Raw genomic sequence first — 4,961 nt, 5'->3', positions numbered from 1 at the left:
ACTTAGTAATCAAATCTATCAATGACTGCGTAAAACTTCAAGAAGACCTAAATCGTCTTTTTGCATACTGTAAATTAAATAAATTAATCATAAACATTTCCAAGTGCAACAAATTATCTTTTACGCGTAACAAAAATAAAATTTATTTTAATTATAACTTTCATGATACACATATCAATGAAATAGAATCAATCCGTGACCTTGGGGTAGTACTGGATGTAAAATTAAATTTTATCAAACACATTAACGAAATAATCAACAAAGCCAATAAAAAGTTGGGATTTATAATTCGCATATCTAAACCTTTTCGCAATATTAAAACTATGTATTCCCTTTACAGGACGTATATCCGCTCCCACTTAGAATACTGCCCACTAATTTGGGCACCATTTTACCAATGCCATATTGACAGAATCGAAAGTGTGCAAAACAAATTTTTTAAACACATAAATTATAAATTAAAATTACTCTTTGCAAATAAAACCGAATCCTTAAAATTTCACAACTTTACTCCGCTTCAAACACGTAGATTAATATCTGATCAAATATTTTTATACAAAATTCTGAATAACGGCCTGGACTCTCCTGAATTCGTAAATTATTTAAGAATTCACATACCTACAAGGCCAACCAGACAAAACCATTTTTTTCATTTGCCCGCGTGCAGAACCAACCTAAGAAAAAATTCTCCAATCCCCCGTATATGCGCGCAATATAACACGCAATTTAACAATATCGATATTATTAATAATACTCTTGTGAAATACCGAAACGAAGTCAAGCGTACGACCACAAATGTTAATTAAGTTAATGCACAGTTATAGAAAAGGTACAACATGAGCATCTCCTGTCCCCATCCCATCTTCCTCTGCCTCTTGCCCTTTCCTATTTCTTCTTCTTTCTTATATATTTATATGATTTTTTTTCCTTTTTTGTTAATTTCATTTTCAGTTAATGGTAATAACCAATTAAAATTTTGTATTATATCATATTAACCAACATTAGCATAAGAAACTATTTTGGCTTACCTCATATTTAACCTCTTGTATAACTCATCCTTTATAAAATTGCTGTTTGTTTCTTACAGTAAATAAATGATTTACTTGTGTTAGTGAAATATAAAAATTATTTCGTTTATTTATGAATAAGACTTATTGTAATTACTGCTATAAAAGGATAAGGGAGACATAATTTTACTTAAAAGCTTGACTAAATTGTATATATATATATATATAATAGTTTTTTTTTAAATCTAAAAATATAATTTTAAATCAAAGGCGTAATTGCGTTTCTCTGTACAAACAAAAGATTTATTAACAATGTGTATTTACAACTCTTAACCATCACATTATCTGTAAACAAAAGATTCAATCACCTGTAAAAAAACATTTAAAGCCCTTATTTCAGGTTTCTTAATAATGTGAGATATTATATTCAGGTGTATTCGGTGTATTTAATGAAATAATGATGACCCTTTTACTTTAATATCTCGCTTTAATTTTCAAATGTCAAAGCTGTCAGCAGTGACATCTAGTGGGCCACCAACTAACTTGTCGGTAACGCGGCAAATTCAAACTTAAAGAAAGCACTCCTAAGTGGTTTTCTTTACATATATTTCTGACCTAGGCAAATGTATTTGCTTTCTGTTTATTGTTTATTTGAGTGAATTTCAACACTTATGATTTTAAAAAAAATCTTTAAAAAATATTTTAATTATTGAATATCTGTTTTTCTCCACCTAGAATTAGTGTGCGTTTCTTCAAACCGGTTGCATTCGGTACAAAAGAAATGGTTTTCTCCACTGTGGGTCAGCATGTTCGTCATTATATGGCTTTTTTAAGAATATGAATAGTTGCATTAAGAACATTAAAGTGTTTTTTCTCCGCTGTGAGTTAGCACGGGGCGCGTCAGATTGCACTTTATTGAACATAAATATGTGCACTCGGAACACGAGAATTTTTTTTCCACTGTGAGTCAGCATGTGGGTCCTTAAATTGCCCTTTTGAAAAAATGAATAGTTGCACTCAGAACAAGAAAATTGTTTTTCTCCACTGTGAGTAAGCATGTGGTTAATCAAATGGCTTTTTTTAAAACATAAATAGTTACACTTGGAACATGAAAAAGGTTTTTCTCCACGGTGAATCAACATGTGTTTATTAAAATCTCGTTTTCGATAAGATCAATAATTGCACTCGGTACATGCAAAATGTTTTCCTCTATTGTGAGTCAGCATGTGGGAAGTCAGATGGCATTTTTGAGAACATAAATAGTTACACTCGGAACATGAAAAAGGTTTATCTCCACCGTGAATCAGCATGTGTTTCTTCAAATCTCGTTTTAGAGAAGTTGAAAAGTTGCACTCGGTACAAGAAAACTGTTTATCTATACTATGAATCAGCATGTGGGGCGACAGTTGCCTTTTTTGAGTACATGAATAGTTGCATTCAGAACATGAAAAAGGTTTTTCTCCACTGTGAATCAACATGTGCCGCGTAAGATGTGCCTTTTGTGTACATAAATATGTGCACTCGGAACATGAGAAAGGTTTCTTTCCACTGTGAGTCAGCATGTGGTTCTTTAAATTGCTTCTTTGAGTACATGAATAATTGCACTCATAACATGAAAAGGCTTTTTCTCCACTGTGAGTTAGCATGTGGCGCGTAAGATGTTCCCGTTTTGAACATAAATGTGTGCACTCGGAACATGAGAAAGGTTTTTTTCCATTGTGAGTCAGCATATGGCTCTTTAAATTGCCCTTTTGAGAAAATGAATAATTGCACTCAGAACATGAAAAAGGTTTTTCCCTACTGTGAGTCAGCATGTGGTTCTTTAAACTGCCCTTTTGAGAAAATAAATAGTTGCACTGGGAACATGAAAAATGTTTTTCTCCACGGTGAGTCAGCATGTGGGCAGTCAGATAGCGTTTTTGAGAACAGAAATAGTTACACTCGGAACATGAAAAACGTTTTTCTCCGGCGTGAATCAGAATGTGTTTCTGCAAATCTCCTTTTCGAGAAGTTGAATAGTGGCAATCAGTACATGAAAAATGTTTCTCTTTACTGTGAGTCAGCATATGGCTAATAAGATGGCCTTTTCGAGAACATGAATAGTTGCAGTCGGAACATGAGAAAGTTTTTTCTTCAGCATGGGTGCAAAAGTGTCTTCCGAATTTCGACTTCCGAAAGCAAGAGTAGTTACAATAGGGACATGCAAATAGCTTTTCCACGGGATGCATCTTCAGCTCTGCAGACAAATTTGAAAAATTATACGGATAAATAAATCTTAATAAGAGTAATTACTTACACTACGTGTAGATAAGCGCAGTAAATTCATAAAAAGACATCCAAAAATAGGAAAGCATTAATTTTTTAAACATTTCATGGAAAATCAGTTTTACCTGCGGTCTGGGTAATAGTTTCAATGCGTTTTAAGCATTCGTTTTTAACATCAGGCAGGTCTATGTCAATTTCCATATAAGGAAAGCCCCCCTCATCTTCTTCTCGTGGCGAAAATTCCGCCTTGATGGTATCAGCCTCCACATTAACGCTACCTGAACAACCAAATAAAAAATACGTACAAGATACACGATTAAATGCATTTTTATTTAAAAGCTTAAAATTACTCTTCAACGATTGAGCACGTCTTTATAAACAATGAAAAGCTTGAATTTGGGGAGGAGACTGATTAATTTGAGAAAAATAATGACTCCAGATGTCCGCTTCAGATCGTCAGATGCATGCTTCAAGAAGGAAAAACCATTTAATCTTAGGCATCTTCAGTACTGAGTTTGGTTGTTTTCAGCCAATGAAACATTTGTAACCTTCATCATGGCCGTAAGCGATATATAAGTTATTAGAGTGTAGTAAATTAACAGTTTTCAGCAAATATACGACCTTATGTACGACCAGAACGGTCGCACATAAGATTATGTCCTGTCAAACACGATATTTCGAAACGGACATGGATTCCGAAAATCCGAATTTAAAATTCAAGATTTTATACGTATGCCATGCAACTTACTAACGGTCCGAGTACTCTCCGCATATTGCAAGCATTCCTTCTGGGCATCTGGGAAGTCGTTATCAATATCCGTATACGACATTTCACCTCCGCCTTCTTCCTGGGGCCCTGGTTCGGCCTTGATGGAAACAATGTGTGAATTTTATAAATACATGGCACTGCTGTTATAACGTTTCAAAATTGGTTTAGACGAGAACGAATTTACCTGAAAAAGAACATAGTTATTAAACATATATAGAAGTTATTATACACATACATAGTTAGAAGTGAAATCAAATATAATAAAAAAAACCCTTGGAGTTATGAGAACGGTTGAGAGAATGGTCGTTTATCGTCGGGTATTTATTTACTGTGTCTGCCGCCATTCTGCATCCGCGTAATGCGTATATTTGTTTTTGCAGATATTTTAAGTAATGTCTTAAAAATACTAATCTAATAGACAAACTAATCTAGACAAACGTCAAATTGACAGGTCAAATGTTACGCAGTTGACAAAAATAAACCCAGTGATTTCCTAACTAAACTGTAATACTGGCCGCTACCAAAATGAATAGCGTTAAATATAAGCAATTATACTTACCAATAACTATCACAAGTGATGATTGCGGTACGCAAGTTACACAGAGTTTGGAAACAGGAAGAAACGGCTTTCGGTGAAGAAAGCACGTGTCGCAAAATCATAAATAAACCACTCTCTAGATCGATATCTTCGGGCTTTTTGTATGGTCCCATTTTGTCACCCCCTTAACCACAGACGACCACGGATAAAACGGTCGTTTGGTCCAGACAGGTAAATATATTGTGGACCATAAATAAATCTCAAGGCCATTTAAAAAAGTGCAAACATAGACAATATAACTGCACCCAGCTAACATCGTTCATTCACTAGCCCAAAAAATTATAAAAAAATATTGGAATGCAGGAAAAGGAAAATAAAAAAA

At 34.0% G+C, this 4,961-nt stretch overlaps 1 long non-coding RNA gene across 1 annotated transcript; it reads right to left on the bottom strand.

Annotated features, from left to right (window-relative positions):
- Positions 1-1,297: 1,297 nt before the first annotated feature.
- On the bottom strand, positions 1,298-4,698 carry LOC149415886 (uncharacterized). The gene is made up of 4 exons (XR_016303592.1): positions 4,601-4,698; positions 4,021-4,225; positions 3,398-3,550; positions 1,298-3,243 (listed from the first exon to the last, which is right to left on the bottom strand). It is a non-coding gene; the product is annotated as an uncharacterized LOC149415886 (long non-coding RNA).
- Positions 4,699-4,961: the final 263 nt, after the last annotated feature.

This window comes from Hesperophylax consimilis, chromosome 17 (genome assembly GCF_061612785.1).
Source record: "Hesperophylax consimilis isolate HC1 chromosome 17, BYU_Hcon_1.0, whole genome shotgun sequence".
Classification (NCBI taxonomy): Eukaryota; Metazoa; Arthropoda; class Insecta; order Trichoptera; family Limnephilidae; genus Hesperophylax; species Hesperophylax consimilis.
Note: the sequence above shows the minus strand (reverse complement) of the source record. Positions and strands in the feature narration are given on the sequence as shown.